General features: G+C 41.8%; 2 protein-coding genes across 5 annotated transcripts in view; one reads left to right on the top strand and one right to left on the bottom strand.

Moving 5' to 3' along the window:
- The window catches only part of Octalpha2R (alpha2-adrenergic-like octopamine receptor), a 127,128-nt gene that overhangs the window by 24,956 nt on the left and 81,099 nt on the right, over positions 1-21,073 (bottom strand). The gene's annotated exons all lie outside the window — the stretch shown is intronic.
- LOC117157346 (sodium-coupled monocarboxylate transporter 1) overlaps positions 5,152-21,073 on the top strand; it is a 158,066-nt gene continuing 142,144 nt past the window's right edge. For all 4 annotated transcript variants that reach the window (XM_076625088.1, XM_076625089.1, XM_076625091.1 and 1 more), the window contains exons 1-2: positions 5,152-5,398; positions 12,160-12,330. The gene's annotated coding sequence lies outside the window, so the exon portion shown is untranslated. The remainder of the gene's footprint in view (positions 5,399-12,159; positions 12,331-21,073) is intronic.

The raw sequence follows: 21,073 nt of genomic DNA, 5'->3' as shown, positions 1-21,073 counted from the left end.
ATTTACTACGAATAAACGCTATGAGTATGAAGAGCAGGAGCACGTTTGTGCTTGGTTTCTCGCTTAAATGCGGGCTAAATTTAATTCTTGATGAGTACGCTTTACAGGTCGCAAACAATAGCCACGATCAAAAGGGTATACTCCTTTCCTACATTCCCTTTTTTACATTTCAAACAGCTCCGCGTATCCTTCCGGACTGTCCTTTAAAGGTAATCTCATAGCTTTTATTCAACGTTACACGCGAGTTACACGCGAGTTACGCGCGAGCCTCGTGTATTCGCATTACATACTTTCCCTCATACATATTTTTTCTCTTTCTCTTTCGTTCTTTCAGCGAACGCGCGAAATGTATGCGAAACAAGAGAGTATCCTTTCTCGACTATACACTGTCGTATTTCTGGCACAGATAACTTTTCGTTCCAAGAGTTCGCTGGAAATTGTACGGTCTCGTAAATGACGAAGAATTACGCGATGTTAAATTCATCATTGTTTTACGTTGTCCATACGTGAATTTAGAAACTGGCACTTAACTGTCTTTCTCGTTTCACCGTGAGCACGATCTCGACAGCGATGCCTTTTAAAAAACACTTATCCGCCCGCTTTGCTAACTTTTTCCACGAGACTTGCGCCACAAAGAGACACGGGGCCACATGCACAGATACTTTAAGCCTTTCGTTGTTCGTTATTAATTATTTCAGAAGTGCTGAGACTGGTCAATCGACGCCAACCTAGGTAGCGTAATCGTGAGCCACATTAAGCTTCAAACGAGTATAATTCGATGTAGATAAAACGGAATGAAGAAAAGGTTACTAGCGAAGTGAATATTTTTTACGTCACAAAGGAAATATTAAAAATATTACTCTTTGAAACGTCCACGTTCGAGAATTCTTTTGAAATTTTCAGGTCTAATAACGTCGATCGTGCCTGTTAACTGATTCTTTCTACGATAGTAGGCAAAGAAATTCCCGTCGTCATAGGTCAGGCACAAATGTTTTACCCTTCACCTTTCTTCATTGAGCGGGGAGGTTTGCTTTTATCTTCCTACAAAAAGTCAGGAATTTATCTCGCGTAAGTAGCGTTGGATCACCAGGCTTTCGTCTTTCTTCAAGGTTCCGGTGCTTTTTTTAGAAAGATTCTCGCGATTATCGCTGGCACCATCGCTAGTAACCATGGAGACACGCTTTCAAATGGTTTCTCTTGTTGAAACTTGGCGATTTTTCTTTGAGATCTGCCACGAATACGAACAACTCTACGGGCTTTTTCACAGAACAAATATCGACCTACGCGTTCCCCCATGCGAATAGGGTAGAATTCTGTCGCAAAGTGACACGTACGATCGTACAGGCCGTTACGGATCGCTAATTTATACGACAAACATTTTCATCGTGGAAACTAGTGCGTGTAAACACGCTTGTTGGAGAAAGCTAATAGGCGAACGATCGTTGGCCGTTTGTTCTGCCCAGAAACAGCCCTTTTCACTATATTAAGTAGAAAACGAACATGCCCCGTCACTTATTGCTTTTAGCTTCTTTAATCCCCACTGCTTCTTTATTTATTCTTCCACCATCATAGAGATACTAGTTCTCTTCGACTACAGGGTTTCAAGCGATAAGTGTTTCTTCTGCACTCTATTCTGTCGTCTTTATTAAAATAACATTTATGATATCCTCATCTGGGCCCCGGATGCCATTAAACCCCGTTCTCAGTGGCCGCTGTCCAGTTTCGAAATCCATATCCCGTATCTTTTTTCAGAGGCGCGATTCTTTCATTTTTCTCTTCCCATCGTGTTCCCCTTTCATCCAGTTCCCTTCTTCGTGCCACGTTTTTTCTGTTTTCCACTCTGTCAGCTCACGGACAGCTTAGCTTTTTTCGACCTTGCTCGAAGGCTGGCCGGCAGTCTCTCGTTTTCCACAGATAAAAAATGGAGGACAAACAATAAGGAAGGAATTATGACGCTACGGCATATCTACGGATTCATCTCCTGCCCGGTTTTGTTTTCCCGTTCTGCCACGACCCCGGCTCGGCCATCATCCCGCGTATCCGTTTCCACCCTTATCCGTGGAGAATGCTGCTACAAGCACACCGGAACCTTTTTGATGGATCTCTGGCTCATGCGGCCCGGAAACGGAGTCGTACCGGTGGAATATAAAAGAGAATCTGGATGAATTTTAAAGATGAATTGTTTACCGACCTACCAATTCTCTCTACCTATTTCTTGTTCTCTTTCTCTCCTTTCTTCTTTGTCTTTCTCTCAGTCAAACGAATCTCGGAATCTCAGGATTCAGTCGATTGCCTTCGTGTTATGCTGCCGACAGATGAGTCTGGGCTGTAATTTCGTTCGTTTTTCCAGACAGTCATTTTTATCGGATATAGAACCAGGAAGGCGCATAAGGAGATTGATAGCGTTCAAACGTACTTTTTGGAATTTCTCTCCAATAAGATAGAATATCGGAATGTCGTTGGAAAAATTTTGAAAGAACGTTGAATTATTATCGTAGTTTTCGATGTTCCTATCGGCGTCATGAGAAAGTTGGACGTATATCGTCGGATGTAACGTGTCTGCTTTCGCATTATTTAACCACGCGCGGGGGGGGGGTGACTGGACTCACAAATGAAGAGCTTCGTGTAATTTGTTTGGTTCCTTCAACGAGAGAGCGGATCATTAGAAAAAGTTTTCACTTCGGTTAACCAGAAAGCTGAACGCCAAAAGGGACAAAAAATCATTTCCATCGGACAGATTAATTTGTCATACTGTTCAGCGTTTAGCGCGGTCTCCACGTCAAAACCTCCCAGTTCAATCAATATTTATAAACTATTCAGCCCGCGACGAAGCAACGCTAGCGTGTTCAAATATTTCATGGGCTCGCGGAAAAAAGCGGCGAGGTTATTGGCGACGAAAGAGCAACCGGCGTTGATTTAAATTTTACAGTCATGCTGCGGCCATGTAGGGAGAAAGTAGGGAGAAGAGTAAAACGCTAAAGAGAGCAGCAACGTGGCGTAGGTGGTAGGAGCGACGAGGGCAGAGTAAACGTACTTTCAAAGAAGAGAATTTTTGTTGCACCTGAAGAAATAAAGACGCCAGGCGCGATGAAGCGCGCTGTATTTTTCAATTTTGCGATTTTAATGCAGCCACACTTATGGTTTATTACCGTCTCTACTCTTTCCTCTATCTCCCTCGTGCCGTTTTTCCACCGACCCTTCCTTTTCGAACAAGGTTTTTATTTCGAGCTGTTCGTTCCATCGTTTGCACGCCGCGTATCGTACGCTCGTAGCATACATCTGCATAGGATCCCGGCGGCGATCTCGTTGCGCATAGAGCGCGGACGTGCGAGAATAAATTCCCACCGAGTGGCGGAATTTCGCGTGCTTTATCCTTGTTGGAAACACGACGGATAGAAAAATATTCAAATTGCTTTTGGCGCGGCACGACGAATCAGCGATGAGTAACGGTTGTACGCGGTCTTCGATATTCCGATTGTTCTTTTGTCATCCCGGCCACTATTGATATCAACAGTTAGTCGATTATTAATGAATCAAGCAGCGACAGGCTACACGATGCAACTTGGCATCCGAGTTTCTTCATTCATCGAGAACTCGAAAAAATTACGTGTTTTAATATCTTTGAAAGTTGTTTAACTCGCCGATCGTTGAATATCGGATTACGAGTTATTAAAATTGCACTCTCTTCTGGACTCGCTAGAGTAATTCTTGTTGCCGCCGATTAAAAACTTACGGGCCACCGCGTGCAAAGACAAATAGTCTGTTCTCCTGAACGAAGCTGTTGAGTTTTCGACTAATCTCGAAGTCAAACGACTCGAACCGAAGTTACTGCTCTACGATTAAACCGAACCGCGTAACTCTGGCTCACTGGAATTGTGCAAAGTTAGTTCCAACGTGACAACACCGGTAATGTCGCGCTCGTGCGCCTGTGCATCCAAGCGTATAACACACAAATTGGTTTGACGTAACAAATGTTACACGATGGCAATAATTTTTCACTATCGGACAGTTTTACGGCGAAACAAACGACTTTTACTTATGTACTGTTTGAACCAGGAAAAACAAAATCTGTAACGTGCATAACCAAGCAAAGAAGTAACAACATGGCGATATTCCAGTTTCTATTATTCTAAAGATACTTCTATCCGTTTCCATAGTCGTAACCAGTAATCTGATAATTACCGATATCCAAAAAACTGTTGATCGTTGGTCAATTTCTGACCAAAATTATTTAAACAAAGGTACTGATTCTTATATTATAATATTTCCATTTTCAATTCACTCTTCCATTATCAAACAGTACCATACTTTCTCCAGTGCGTAGTTTCCAACTTTCCTCAAAATTGAAACCAATCCCAACGAATATAGTAAATGATTTTTAACGAACGGTTCCAATATACTCGACGTGGTTCAATAAACAGACGAAACGAATTCGAACGAGCGGAATTCTGGTCGAACGAGCTTATCGTGTACGAACGAAACACGAATTTCGATCGAACGCTGCGGCCGTTCTTTAGCGGCGTCGCGGTGCACCAGCGTCGCTGGCTTCTGACGCCACCAGCACATTGTGTTTGCCGACGTTCCTGTCGTTGTTGCGCCATCCTTCGTGCTCTCGAGGACGCCTGCACGCTGCTCGCTGCGTTATTGACCTCATTACGCGTCGCGATGACGCGGGACCCGTGGCAACGCCACGTTGACCGCTTCCATCCTCCTTGGCAGGTCGAACATCCAACTCCGTGGAACGGATCGCGAACTCTGTTCCACCGCAAATTAGGCATGCGGCCGCTACCGAAGGTCTCAACGCCTCGGAAATTAATTTATTGCCGGGCAACGTAGTAAATTGGGATACCTGATTGGCCAACGCGTTTGCCTCCAGCAATTGATCGATACCCCTCGTAACTTCGTTCTTAGTTGTCGTACGTCGAGTTTTAAGGTTTACAAGTATCGTGTATATACGTACTACAAAGGGTAAAACAGGGTTTACGAGAGTCAGATGGATGTTTCGATCAAGTCAAGTAATTTTCCTCGTAAGTCGCCAACTTCGGTTATAAGTAATTTTTAAATGATCTGTTCTTGAACAGGCAATTTGGCGCGATATTAATGACGCGATAAGCAGTGAAATATATCGTGAAAGTCGCGAGACCTTGTTTGTAGTTTTTACCGGGTGTCGGTGGTTATAAGTTTGCTGGAAGCTTGCTTATGCTAGTATCTCTGCTATACATATCGTATAAATATTGAAACAGTATAATTAATAGGATTGCGAGAATCGTCTGATATCAGTTACCGATACCTGCTGAACTCAAGTTTGTTATAAATACTGATTGTGAGACAGGGGAATCGAATCGTGACCCTGGGACACGGTGACCGATTGCAGTGATCGAGTGCTCAATGGACTCAGGTAATGATCCGTGTCTGTCAAACTAACCATAAAGAATTCCATTGAGTTTCGTTTCTATCGAATCAGTAGACACAGTAGTGCTTTGTCAACTAGATTATCAGACAGGAATCTGTATGTTTCTATACATGTTTTTACGAAGTATATGTAATATCAATATAATCGTAGAAGTTCATTTCGCAAAGTCATTTGCAAGAATCGGTGAAGATAGCGATAATCAGACAAGGAAATGGAGTTCTAACTAGTTAAAATGGCATTATTGCGTCGTTTGTATCGATTGCGTTTGAGGCAGCTTTCTTTCATTTAGAAAATCCGGGTTGTTTGCACAGACCGAGGTAAATAACAGAGTACATAACATGTTTAGAGGTGATATCTGTTGAGAAGTAACGGCGTTCCAGGCAGTGAATTAATTAACTAAACGCGTCACGGCAATAAAATGGCGAACAAAACGAGCAGTAACCACTGTCGCCGACATAAACTGCGATAATAACAATAACTTGGCGAAAGTATCGGTTGTTACGTCCAATTACGGAATGTGGCGCACTCGTATCATCATTCTTACTTCTAACATTTGCTGGTAGTCGATCCGGTGGTCGATTTCAGTTTATATTCAATCTTCGCTTTCATACAATGGACGAACTCGGTATCGTTTAATGCTTTTACTGATAAATGATGAAACAAATAATTTTCTCGTTGCAGGTTATTGCGAGTAAATTCGTAAACAAAATAATTTCGAAACGTTTAAAAGCCGTTTCTATTTGTTGGCGTAAATGACGATAACTATCTATGGTAACAAATGGATATTTTGTGCAATATTTTTTATACCGATACAGATAAGCAATAACCTCGAGCTAACAAATTGCCGTTTCGCAAAAGTCACGCGACATCGTGACGCAAATAAGTTTTACATAATGTGTATTACGTACATGAAGGTGCAATAACGTTCATATCGCAATTCGTTTATTGTTCGCAAAAATAATCACCAGCTAGCGAGATACGTTAGTATATAAATACTATTTTTTTGTTCGTTCGAAATCATGTTTTATTGTTTCCACGATACGAATGTGCTGCCACGCGTATAATTAACCAACGAATATTGGTTTCGTGATTAATTATTCGCGGATCAGTTCAGGATAGAGTCGAAAAATTTGTCTTTTAAATTCTCTACTTTCGTGATTGAAAGGACTGCGATACGAAATTGATTTTTTACTTTTTATCTCTCGAAGCTAATCGTAATTGCTCGAAATCCAAATTTGCTCCAAGTCCTTCGACAGACTGCAACGAAATCATTCTCAGCCAGATAGCCGGCTGAGATATGAATTTCTTAGGAATCCGAGTTGCCGTAGTCGAATTGAAACGTTTGATGACTTCAATGTCTAAATCGAAATGCCCGCGGAATGATCCTGTCCGATCTCTATAATTTAATCGTTTCTAAATCGCAACTATATCCAGCTACTCTCCGTTTCGGGCAAACATTTTTAAGCGGCACAATTCCTGAAAATTTATGGCAATGTATAATTTACGCGTTAATTTTGTGACGCAGACGTTAACGTTTTTCCGAGGCAACGTCGTTCGTTGCCACGACCTATTCGCATTTTCCGCGTTAATATTTTATTCGATCGTGGTTCTCGCTTTATCTCCTCGACTTCCTCGCGAAATTTCCACGGGATTCGCATGACGCGACGGAAGCATTATTTGTATATTTTATTCAATCTTTTTGAAAGTGTCCGGCGCGTTTATCGTTTGCCAGAATTTCCGTGCGAGCAGGTAATTCACTTCGGTACGCTCTCTTTCCCTTCCGTGGAAATTGTACGTTTTATTAAATTATTGTACGTATAATTATACAGGAATTACGCTCACACTTCGTATGTGGGAAATTATCAAATTATTTCTTTTACCGAGCCGTGAGCTGTTAAAAAGGTCTTTACTCCATCGCGGTAATACTCTTGTTATTTCATAAATTACGTTTTATTGGTTTACCCTGGTTAGTTGCACGAAAAATATCGTGATTTCTAATTTTTTGTTGGCAATGACGAGTTACGTCATTAAAAAATATATGGCTATAAAAAGAACAAATTGTCTTTTATATAGGCCAAATGAAAGTTTATGAGATAGCAGGTATGAAAAAATACTATAATTTTAAAATACAGAATTACACTCCAGAATAGATGACTGGTGCCCTGCTAAAAAATGTTTCGTATAAAAGTTACTAATAGCAATATCAAATGTTACAATCTTGGGTTATCTATCTTTCAGAAATGCTTATTAGAATAAATAATTTACGAATTACGTCAAAAGTAAAAGACACACGCTGTACGATATTTCATTTTCGTACTTTATCGAAGCAAGATGATCTAAACAAACGAAAGAAAAGGGATGAAATTCTCTAATAGGTTTGTTAAACATCGAACAGTCGAGCAACGAATCGAGTTAGAGGATTTAACTGGTAATAAAGCATAGAGAGCCACGCGTTTAATACCAGCCGTCGTAATGAGCAGTCACAGAGGACCGCACGTATTAGCGCGGGAATTAACGAGCGGAGGCCACCTTCTGCTGATAACTCGAGAACGTCAACTCGTATTTCAGGCTGGGGACGGATCGTCGTTTCGAAACTGGATCTCTACGTGTTCGGCTCCCTCGTTATTTTTAAATACCGATTAACGAGGCCCGGATGCTTCTGCCTCGTGTTCGCCTACATTTCACCTTTGTTCTTCGTTCTTCTGTCAGTCGGACGTTAGGCGTCGACTTACCGTCGTTGAAGAAGGGATTATTGCGCTTATTATAACGGTAATTAGCAGCACGGACCGGACCAGAATTTTTCCATCGATTTTCTATAAAGATACGTCGAAGAATCGACGGGCAAACCCTTGTTTAATTTCAGCTCGCGTGGAAAAAGAACAAGCGATAAGGAAGTATCTTGAAATAAGAGAGATCAAAGTTTAGATATTCGACAAAGAAACAATTACCGGGAAACGAATAACCAACTATTCTCGAAATCAGAAAAAAGGGGACGAAGACTTTGGTAGTCGATCGAAGGAGAATCGAATGTATCGTGTAACTAGAAGAATCAAAATTTTCATATTCTATTGAAAAAATATCGATGGAGGAAATTCAGTAAGTACTTATGTTGAAACGAAGAATTCATGATTTCCATGGTCAATTGTGAAATAATAATAATTGACTTGAAAATGGGATACCGAGGTTTCAGCAATAATTGCAATAATTAACTATCTGGAAACGAGGTAGGTCGAAGTTTTCCAAATCGATCGATTCGATAATAGAGTAATATTTGTTCCCTCGCAATTGTTGTCTCGTTTTCAGCTGTTCCGCAAATAAAAGTAAAATATCACGTTTCACGCACGATTCACAGTTTTATTCCAAAAATCTTCGTCATTTTAATAAAATTGGGAGGTATAAAAATACACCATCATTTCACCAAATGGATTTATAGTTAATAAGAGCAACGAATAAATGTAGCATATACCGTGGAACATATTATAACTATTAGCAATAACAGTAAAAAATGTATAATACAAAAGTTGCTAGAATTCATAGTTTACCAGTTCCAAACTTATGCCCCATTGTATATTCGAGCATTTTGTTTCATCAAATAGCAGCAATCGTATAAACGATGCAGCGTGGAAAAAAGAGTAGAACGTATAGGGTTGGTTGTGTAGGAAGGTCGGTAAAAGGAATAGAGATGGTGATAGGATGCAAGCGAATCAAACGGCGGAGGCCGCGGAATGCGTAATAATTCGGCGAGAATCCGAGTTACGCGGGCTTGAGGGCGGAAACAATCGAAACGCTCTCGCAGGGTATTCCGATCTTTCGGCTGTGACTTTAGGAAATGGGTCAGTTGATAAATTACGTGGCTCAACTATTTCCCTGTTTCAAGGGCCAGCCTCCGAACAAAGAGAAAGAGAGAGAGAGAGAGAGAGAGAGAAGGAGAAAGAGACTATGAGGCATGTCCGAGAGAAACGTTCCTATATGGCGTACTACAGAATGCGCGTTTTGCTTCGAAATCGCAACCTAGTGTACTGCGATAATAATTATGTACGCACGGTCTATTCAATTATGCCCATTATGTTACTTGGAGCTGCACATAACGCGGTGACTCAACCTGCTGTAATTACAGTCGACAAAAGCCATTCATCAATCTTTCAAACAGTATGAAAATTGACGTAAAGCAATTCATTACAGACCACCGTACTATAGTTCATATCTGCTATATGACCCACTCAAATGCCAAACTGGTTAAGTAACCATGCCTCCGTAAACCTCCGTAAATTACGAAGTAGAGAACGTTGTTACAAAAGTTATTTCTTTCTGCTAGTCTAGGAAGCCTAGTTATCTCGTTATTCAGATTTCCAATCTCGCGTAATGGTGGCGGTCAAGTCCCGTAACAGAGCTAATAAAGTTTCAAATGTGGAATATACGCGAATCGTTTGAATATTTCCGCGAGAAAACGTACCCGATGGGAACAAAAAGTACATTTGTCCAGTTTTGCTTCTGAGAGGCTCACGTCGCGATCGCTTGCCGCTTTTATTGCTTTCTTGCGATACAAAGATCGATCTAAACGTGTGGCGAGTGTTACGAAGCTCTTACCACTTGATGCAAACGTGTTTTTATTATATCTAAAGTCGTGACACTGTTGGCGATATTGCAGAATTTTCCAAGTCAAATTGACGAGCTGTTGTTTTGTCAGAATACCTCGAGCAAAAGTATAAATTCGAATCCATCATCTTGATCGATTGCATAAAGCTTGCATGGAGTAACAGGTACAGCGAGCCGCACATATTCCACGGCACTCTGCCGTTAGTTGGAACTGATACTGCGTCCACTTCATATTTCTCGATGTAGCACCTGTCGAATACCACTCGTCCCGATAGTTATGAAATCTGTTAATAGGTGAAAGATTGAATGTTATTGATCGATGGGAATATTCGCAGAGATCGTTTGTTGAAAATTTTTCCCCCGTAGGGAAAAGTCTAAATGGGGTTGTCTGTTGGCTCCTGAACCCTTACAGAACCTGCGTCATCAATTTCATCGCGATCGACATCAACAGCCTTATACAAGTTGTCGTATATTGTCCAGGTATCGTATAAGGGCAAGAGATGATACCGTATGTAAAAATAGACGAAAAGGGTAAAATAAAATATTTTCATATTATGTCAATATCTTTTATAGGGTATTTTCGAAAGTGTAAAAATATAATTTAGGAATGAGAATAGATAGTTTAAAAATGCTTCTTAACTATATTCCGCTATTTACAAATTATTTTAGCTCGACTAAAATATCCTTTTATCTTAAACAACTCTGCCTTACTCCACTTACGTGATCCCATTTAGCCACGACACCTTTTATATAACTTCGATTTTCTCAAAATTACTAAATTTACCCGGATATTCCCCTTTATTCGATATCCCTCCGGTTGAAAGATTAGAGGAAAACTTCTCGGCAAAACAAAGCCGTTGGTCCTGATTGTGCCGCGCGTTCGTCAGTTCCTTCGCTTTGCCGTCTAACGAAAGAAAGCCACACCGAGATTTAGCGGCAGCCTCACGATCGACCTCGTTACTCTCAATAGATTCGTCGCTGTGGCGCATCTCTCCTCGTTACCGCGACCGCTAGCTTGCCGACTCGCGTGCTTCCGTCGCACGGTGAAAAGAGATTCCGGCCGGCGTACGAATCGAAAGCAGCGGCTTCGCTCGAACGTACAAACAAGCCGACAATAGGAACCAATAGCCTCGGGTGCAACGAGATTCAATTATGTGCTCGCGTGCACTCTGCTGTCTGCATGCAAACATGGTGGAACCCAACGAGCCTTCAACTCTAAGATTAAGCCTCGCGAGCTAAGGCTCGCGAATTCGCCACGGGCTACGTTCCTCGAAACGTTCGCTAGTTGCCACTTCCACCCCTTGTCCGTCTTCCATCCTGTTCCCGATCACTCACACGGCTGCTCCCTTTCGCATCCTGTTGCTTTCCGCCCCCTGAATTCTCGTACGCCCACTCTCCAGCAAGGCACAAAGCGCAACTGTGAACCGCAGTCCGTGTATGCTGGTCTGATTAGTCCGAAGACCGATTCGAATCGAGTGAAATTGTTTCACGAATTATCGGAGAATTCCTTTTAGTCAAAACGAGATACATTGGCTTTCCTCTCGGTGGTGCAAACACAAGGTTTTTTTGTATAATTTTAAAATGGAAACCTGCATGACTCACAGGGAGCTATCAAGGGATATATAGTTGGCTTTTTATGGTTCTTTTTTGGGGAGCGTTATCAAGGTAACCGTTGTTTACTTTTACGGAGCAGCTTCTTTTTATGGTGATCGTAAAATGTCTGGAGCTTGTCGGAGTGACACACCGAACACGGAGAGCTATGTGTCTCTTGGGCTGGTAAACACGGTTTTTGTAATCCTTCGATAGGAATCATTCAGACGGGTTCCGGTCCGAGTATAAAAAATGTATGTCGAGTTGAGGGTTGCCTGGATGGCTCTATTCCTGAGAAAGTATGTTGCTGTAAAATAATCCTTTCAGAAAACGTATATAGTCTGTCTCTAAAAAAAACTTCACCTCTATAACTTATCGGAAAAGACACTTTCAACGATACTTTAAAAAATACAGCAACGTTTTTATTCGAAAAATCTTACGAACGTTTTGGAAGTTGAAGTACCACTCGAAGGAGTCATGGTTAACTTTAAGCGTGTAGAAACTACTTGAGATGAACACAAAGCGCATCTGTCATGAGTAACGCCTCGATCTCCTTTCAGACAGTTCTGTACGGGGAAAAACGAAAGACGGTGGAACGTGCGAGGAGATACTGTCTTCCAAAAGAAATTAGTAAGACAAAAGGAACAATTCTACTTTCAAACGATCTCTACTAGAGAAAACAACGACCTGGACTCAGCGTAATTGCATTCTTCCCTGGCGACTCGGTGCTGGTAAGTAACTATCTGAGCGCCAAGAAATCTCGATTCGCGGTTTATTCGAGACCTATTTTTACCTCACCATCGTCGCAGCAATTGGAACGCGTCCGGTCGGCTAATTCGATCTGCGAACATTTGGTTTCATTGCGCCATCACCGCACCAGGATATAACCAGTAACGTACATCCTAGCAGTAGGAAGCGTACTCGCGTTTATGTTCGCGAATGTAATTTAATTCGTCCAAGAATTCTCTCGTTTCTCCTCTTACGCGCCCTCTTTCTCCTGACATTCTTGGCTAATGGAGGAACTTTTCTAAACCAAATCTCCAGGACCCTTCTTGACGTCCTTGTTTCCTCTGTTCGTACTTCATATTGCCGGTTCGCTACAAAACTGACACGACTAAGGAAAATTAATTTTCAGGAAATTAGTTTAGATCTGCATAAAAAAGCACGAAGTTTAAATTGGAAAATTATTAATATCGGTCGTTCAGGGATGAACGAACGCTACTTTTCGTAAAGAAGAAGATTGTCTTTCAAGCCTTTACTAGATTCGTTTCAAATTGATTTTACCTTAAAGTTTCTGCACTTGATACTATGTTTTCTGTAAACTACCCTCTAAATGTGTATCATATGGTGAAAACTGGTTCAAGCTGTCCGATACAAGGAGAAATAAGTGTTCGCGAAGTATCGAGGTTAAAAAAGAACTGTTCTGCTTGCCTCGTTTTATCTCTCACGTATATTATATTCGAGGATGCGTTGCCCGATATCTAGAGACGAGTTATCTTTAAAGACGCTTCCGGGGACCTTAGTTCTTCCCCGAAAATCCGTATACGTTCAATGCTCTGTAATCCTTCGGTAAATACGTGCCTTTGTGGAAAACAGGAAACATGTGAATACAGGTAAAGCCGATTTAATCTTCAACTTCCCTTCAGACCCGACGGAGTAGTCTCAGAAACGAAACTCAGAGTTGGTTGTAGAGGTAGTAAATCTATCTACGTTAAGTAGCCAGGCACACCATCTACTTCGTGACCATGAATCCGGTTCACGTTCTTCGTCATGACTTTCCACATAGTCGAGGAAAATATACGCGTTCCTAACTTGCCACTTCTCTATCTTTAGCTTTGCATTATTAACAAGTCCTCGTGAATTATGGAATTAAAACAAGGAAATATCAGAGAGTTTGTTACGACGTTTGTACACGAGCAACTAATTGGCATTCCAATCCAGGGATTCGACGACTGAAAGTAGTTTAGCTACTTTCCATCCAGTTTTACGACAAACATCACGCTATTGCCTAGCCACCGTATGCTAAGGAACGACGTACTTTCTAAATGCAATGCTTCGCAGAAAGCGACGTATATTGCGTACGTTCCCTGCGGTTGTAACGTCCGAATCATAAACCCAGTTAACGGTTTGCAGCGCAACGTTGACAGAAGCGACGCAATCGATAGGGCAACTTCATCCCCACATAAAAAAAACCACTGAGATGCTTTACGACACTGCGTAGCAATCCTTACTTCCAACATTTACGATCTGTGATTATTTGTCTAGAAGTAACTCCACTTTGCAGTTATAGTAATTCTTGCATAGTAACTAATCGACTACTAAAATGTTTGTTGTGTACGATTTTTCTATGAACGTACCTCGATTTTGACTTTTCGAAAGTTTTACCATGTATTCTGGATCGTCATCTTGCATGAACATGTAATTCAGATTGATCGACTTTTAGCTATCCAGATCAGTTATTATGTTTTATGCGAGATTCGCAAGTGTCTTAATACTCATTACGAATCTAATATTTATATCGAGAAATGAATCGAATAGCCAAAAACAATTGCTCAGTATAATATTTTTACCATAATTCGATGGTCGGAGGCTGCCTATAAAATTTATGGGAAATCCCTCTTCAAAGGGCAAAACGAAAGCAATATTTGTTCGAAGAAGGTCGGGTCTTCGATTTAAGCAACGAGAGCCCGGGACTATTAAAATGGATTTAGCCGCGTTCCGCAAGGGGTTCGAAGTATCTACCGGATCCGGTGTTACGTGTGCACTTTTGCGCCGAGAGACGTTTCAGTTAATGACAGTGCATTTCTGTCGAGTTTAATGCGAGCTCAGTGTGAGATTTCAGCAAAATCCGGCGCAATACGTTTTCTTCTCCAGTGCCACACGTCTCCTAGATACCCCTAGTGATTTTCCACGATTTCGTGTGTACGCTGTTTCCATTCCCCGCTTATCGTGCTCGATCTCCCTCCCTCCCTTTTCTTCCTTTCCCTTTCAAGAAGAAATTGTGTCTCGCGTTTTCTTGCCATTCGCAAAGCACTTATCCAAATGCACGTTCCACCCGTCGAACTCGCGAATACGAAGGCAACGAATAAGGCCGATTCGCTTCTTTTGCGCGAATGCCGTCATCGTAAAACTAGGTTGCGGATGTACCGTATAAGTGGCTGCTCGTCCCAACGTTTTCCCAGCGTGGGGATCCAAGCTTTTGCTTTTTACCGAGTTCACCGGTCGATTTTCTCCTTCTAGAATACTGGCGAATACCATCGAGAAACTGAGAGTTCAATGGTGAAACAGTGCAGACGCAATGGTTCCTTTTGCTCAATGAACCGAACAATTCTTGTCGTTATTTTTGATCCATAGCGAGAAATTATCACCGGTCACAGGCGGTGAACAATGACCTGTAGAGAATGGGGAACGCGATTTCTTTCTGCGCAACTCGTTCCAGCAATATCGCGTAATGGGACGTTTGGTTAGCCTGTCGCTATTTTTGATAATGACATCGAACTTTAGCCAGATATGCAAATCGTCTGTCACACGTGATATATACAGAGCAGAATTTTCCAATTCTCCCTACCGTTGTTGCGTAATGTTCTTTAAGCGCTGCTTATTTGTAACATCTATAATTCAACTGTCTTCCTTACGGTCCAACCAGCAAGATACGATGCACGAATTTTCCTCCATCGAGTTTATACCAGTCGGGCTACGCTCCAATCTTCTAAGCATCGTCTAAATTCTCTTTGAACGTAGTTCTCGTATTTGTATATCTTGGCCGCGGTGCACGCTACGATTCGTAGTTACAAAGCTATACATTGCGTCTCACTGGATGTTCTTTCAGCAAAAATCCTTGGCTCGTCCGAACGCACTGGACTGCGCATCGAGTCCAGAAATTCGGGGTACCGAAATAAATCTCTGCGAAATGACTATGAACAGGAGTATGCATATACGTACAATGTAGAATAGGATGAGATAACCAAGCGATAGAGTTGCAAACAATTCCTAAGTGATGATCGAGTGAATATTTAGACTAGGATAAAGATATCAAGTAAAGAATGATTCGTACAATTCACATGAACGCGTGGTCTGTCACGTTGGCTGCACGTGATAAGAAGGTGTACTGTATGAGCGGTCTGCAAGAATTAAAGAGATATTTGCAACAACGAAAACGAAAATCGACCCAATTGAAATTGATCTTTCTTTATTAACTTTTAGCACTGATTCTACAAATTTCCGCTTGAGAAATGGCCCGCTAACTGGTTAAATTACGTACACGATAAAGATTAATTAACACGTTAGTTACTATAGTGGATTGTAACAAAACGTGCACCATAAATCTTTAATAGTGCGGTATATTTTTATCGCCAGCGATAAATATTTGACATATCTTTTTAATCAAACACGACAGTTATATATACTATATATATATTCATTTATTCTGCAACTTAAAATAAAATCTAAGTTTGGTAACGAAGATATTGGATAATAATTGATCGACCGTTTGTACGTACCCAAAGTGGAAGTTCCGGAAACAGCTGCCCTTGCTTCCATTGTTAAATCGATATTCTTAATGTCAGTGACAATTTAAACGATCGTAAATTGAATTGTCGGAACTACTAAATTACCTAAAGTACTCTACGTTAGTAACGATTTACTATTATAACTTTTCGTTCTTTTCCTAATAACGCATGCAAATAATAACTTTGATGTGGCAATAAATAGTACCTTCTTACTGCAGTGTCTACACAAGCGAGTCTCAAATTTATAAGACAGTCGTAACAATATCTTAATTTATTTATTCTCGAATCATCGTTTATTCGAATCCTCGAACCCTGCACACTTTCTGCGTGCAATGTAACCCGTTTGTTGGCCGTGTGCCTATTTTCATTGATCGTATTCGAAACCGTATACGCGTGTCGGGAAATATTAGTTTCGCGAAATGCGATTCAATTTTGAACGGAACTGGCGTGGAAACGGCGGGAAAGCCATCGTGAATTTGGAATCTGTCGGGTAGCTGGTAGTTGGTGATCCATTTGCGTCGTTCCAGGGGAATCGGCGCATCGTGGTCGGACACGTTTTCGACACAGAGGCCGAGGGGAGCCGTTTCGCGGCATACCGGCACCGTCACGGCGAACAAATGGAAAGCGTTTCCGTCGATTTAGGTCGGGCTGCCATGCCGACGTGAATAGCTTCGGCCACCGACAAACACGCTTTATCCGGGGCCACGATTAAAGAAGCGGCTTTGTTCGAATGAATAGAAAGAGCGGCAAACGCGAGTTTCTTACAGAAAAATGTTCCTGGATTTCGAACTGTTCTCAGAGACCTCGAAGCTCCGATTCAAATTTTCGGCCAGATTGAAACGCCTTTCTTTCTGAGTTTTCTCGCGACATATATCGAACTTTCTCCTTTTTAATCCTTTGCGACAGGAATCACGCACGTTCTGACCACGAGTAGTTGGATATCTGGTGCAATTTCGATCGAAACGTTGATATCTTTGTTCTATCGCATTTTCCATGTAAGAATTACATCGGAACACTGTACTTCTAATACAACCGTAGAAGAACGTTTGTTATCGAATATTATTTTATCGTACACAAATTATCGATATCTTGAGTTTTCTACAATTTTTGAAGCTTTTCTCCGTTTTTTAAGGCAAGGGAAGTACTTTCATTTTCCCTGTGTAAATGTATATAGGTTAATAGCGAATCGGTATCGTTTGAATTGAAATTTCTGTAGAACACGAAAGCTTCGATCGAAGTGAATCTTATATAGAAGAGAAAATTTTCCTCAAGCAAATTGGAACTTTCCCGTAAACTTTCTTTTAAATAAAATCATCAAGGATATTCTTCGATCCTTAACCAAAGGAGTAAACAACCTAATGTAATTGAGTGTGTTTAAATAGAAGTAGGTAAGTCGATCATCGTTATTAGACTGGAAAATCCTATTTCACTCGGCAACTTCCTCAATTTCAATGGAAACAGCTTTTTCTTCGGCGCTCCGTGCCTCTTGCGGAATGAAACGAAGAACGAGAAGTCTCGCGGCGTTTCTTTTTCACTAGCAAACAAGTTTTAGCCACGAGCTTCAGAGACACGTCCAACTTCCTTCCATCAGCAAGAATAAAAACGCTTTTACCAATGAAACAGCGTTTCCTTAAAAAAGAAAACAGCGGTTTCACGATGATACAAGAGAGACTCGAGTCGTTGATTACGCGAAAGAAAAAGTCGTTGCGTTTCGACATGACTGAGAATTATTCGCTAGTTAACCGTCTGTCTGGCCGAATCGTAAAATTTCCCTGCGTTTCAGAGGCGTAAATCTGGGCGGGATGAGAATGGAGGATCGAGAAGAAAATAAAGTAGCTCGATAATACTATAATTCGTGCACCGGTGCAACGGCCAGGAGCAAGGGCCGCAGCTTCGAAAGTATCGAAATTGGACGAAAGAAGTTATTTTTCCGAGACGCTATCTGGAAGTCACTCTGACGAGTTTTAAGGAACCGATGCTCCACTGAAAGTTCCACAATTTAGCCAGTTCTAGGTGAATTTAGAGACCGGAGAGAGCTGCCATTTGGTTTAACTGTCGGAACTTTGATGATACTTTTAATTACTTTCACTCGTTTCTACAGGGACTTGGCGTTGCTTTGTGCTCTTCTTTAAAGATAACCACATTATTAATGTATCGTAAAAGTAAGAGTATCATTTTTCCTTTTTCATGTTCTTTTCCTTAATTTCTCTTTCTGTCGTCGCCACTTTTCATTCATATCGTTCCGCTTGAAACGAAAGGTGAAAAAGGAGTTGCCCGTGCTGCCGGTTGACCTTCCTTGAATAGTATCTATTAACCCGAAAGTTCCCGCGGGACGCGTTATTTAAACTCTGTTCTCGTTCAAAAATCTTAATTTAGAAGTATCGCAGCCGCTATTCAATTTGCATGTTGTAAATGAAATCGTTGCTTGCACACAGCGTGAGGGCACACGCGGAATGGTGCGTGGGTTGAATTTACTCCGAGTTGTTTCTAACCAAATCCGGTGAAATTAAACGAATTGGTTAGAACGATCATAGGGGTGTTAATTCGCGTGTTCATCAAAATTTATATAATCCCCGTGGTCTCGCCGCGAAAAGCACAGTAATTCTGATTAAAAATTTAGTTGTCTGTTCCCTCGCCGAGAATCATCGCTCACCGGTTTATCTTGTATCTGGAATGTCGATCTTCCTGCTCATCCGCCATATTCCAGCCAGTACAGTAGAAAAATCACGGTTCTTCTTCTTTTCTTCTTTTTATCGTGTCAATTCCCTGGCGTCCCCTCTGTCCTTCCTTTATTCATTTTTATACCTTTGAAAATCTCCTATGGAAGTGCTCGACGTGTAATTACTCGCCGGTTTCGGCCTACCCGCCTGATGCCGTAGATTGTGTAAAGCGCGAGATATTCCATTCAGGAGAAAAATCAGCTCGCGACTTGCTCGAAACTTTATTCTCCCCCATGCCCCGCCCTTCGCTACGGCTCTTTTATTCTCCGGACGCGTTCCTTCCATCCGCCATCGTCTTTTCCTCTTATTGCATCTCTCACGATACGACGAATTCCCCACAAAATCTGCTCCCCGGTGATTCATTAATTTTCCTTCCCTTTGTTTCTTCGCGTCCCCATGTACAATGTGCTTCCTCTGGAACGATCATTATGACCCAGTATTTACAGAATAGATTTTCAGGCGGGGAAAAATGTAGAAAAGATACGATACACTCGAGCCACCGTGTCGTTCCATTTAATCAACCTTTTCTCTTACGAAGTATCCGCTATAAAGAATCTCTTCCTGTTAATTTACTCAATTTCGTCAAGCTTAATGGCCCTCCGTCCCGTCGATACCAGCTCCCGGTTTAAGTGCGCGCAAGCACAGCCCTTTCCTTCTCGCTACAAATCATTCTCCTCCTACCTCTTGCTCACCTGAGGTCGGTCGACGTCGAAAAAGAAGCGACTCCGGTTAGACGCTTAACAATGGCTTCTCGGCGTGAAAAGAAATTAAACATCTTGAAAGCCGGCCGAGGCTGCAACGATAAAAGGGCAGGCGATCTTGTCCGCGTAATAAATGAAAGCCACCGACACGATAAGGCGGAAAATATCGCGCGGAAATACACGGCGAGCGGACACGGTTCGCTAACATAGCTTTGCCACGCTTAGTGTGTATAGTTTATCGAAGGCGGCGCGTGAGGAACGTCGCTTAGAAAGCTTGGCGAAGAAACAGCGCGGTCGTGCAAACGGAATGGGAGTACGAGAGGGGAGAAATAAAAAAAGAAAAAAAGAAACGTTAGGAAGAGGAGAAAAGAGGCGAGAAGGCGAGTCGAGCGATCGCGGACTCGAGATAAAAGCCGTGTGTTGCGCGGTGGCAGGGAACTCGGAGAAAAGAGGTTGCGGCCGAGGAATCGATTCACCCAGCGGCCACTCGAGAACGATTTTGCCCCCAGAATCCTTAACCATGTTAAATGGTAATGCAAGCAATAATTCCGCCATGAATAACGGAACACTCGAACGCGAACTTTTAAATCGTGACCGGAAAAATTCCCGGATATCTGCCTTCCAGCCTGAGTCTTCCCTTCGTGTCGCCCGTTTCGTTCGCGATGAACGTGCCACGATCCCTCTTTTCACTCGCCCCTCTTCCACGACACGAAACGATTCATCCTCGAGCAGGAGAATTTCTTCGCCTTGCCTCGTATATCTCCCACTATCTTCTTCTCTCTGCGAGCTGTTTATTAATGTCGGTGAATCGATGCGACCGTGCTGGATTCTCGATGCGACTGCCATTCAATCGGGTCGAAAACGGAGCGAGGGTGAGGCTGCTTTCAGTACATCTTGTTGTTATTCTCTCTCTTTTTATGCTGTTGATTTTATGGTGTTCCCCTATCGCCGGTATTCATTCTGCTGTTCTTATGTCACTCTTTCGCTGTAGTTTCTTTTTCATCGCTTTCGACTTTGTTGTCTTTTCACTGGTCGAGTTCGTTCTTCGATGTCTTTCCATTGCTTCTTTATAGCTGCAATTCTTCCCTCTCGCGCTGTCTTCTATTCATATAGTTGCGTTTTTATATCTTCATATTGCTGGAATTCGTCTCTTTATTCTCGCATTGATCTTCTTATTGCTGCGATTACTTTTTGGTAGCATTTGTTTAGAGTTCTTTTCCTTTATTGGGCTTTTTATTACTGTTGCCATTTTTTTATTACCGAACGATCCTTTTCGACTTCCGTATTTATCGTATCGAAGTTGGCATTCTTCTCTTTTTATTATTGAAACTTTCTTTTCGTTTGGTATCCTTTGGTCCAATTTGGATATTTAGCCATTTAACGCTTTAATTTTGGAAGCTTCTTGTTCTAAGCGTCGTTGCACGAGTATCGTCGTAGGAGAAAAAGCACGACGTAAATGTCATTCTGTAGTTCATTTCAAGAAAAGATGAAGACACTTGCATATTGCGATTATTTTTAAGTCATAACCGATCTGCTCGTTCATTT

Source organism: Bombus vancouverensis, chromosome 15, assembly GCF_051014615.1.
Source record: "Bombus vancouverensis nearcticus chromosome 15, iyBomVanc1_principal, whole genome shotgun sequence".
In the NCBI taxonomy this organism is placed as follows: domain Eukaryota; kingdom Metazoa; phylum Arthropoda; class Insecta; order Hymenoptera; family Apidae; genus Bombus; species Bombus vancouverensis.
Note: the sequence above shows the minus strand (reverse complement) of the source record. Positions and strands in the feature narration are given on the sequence as shown.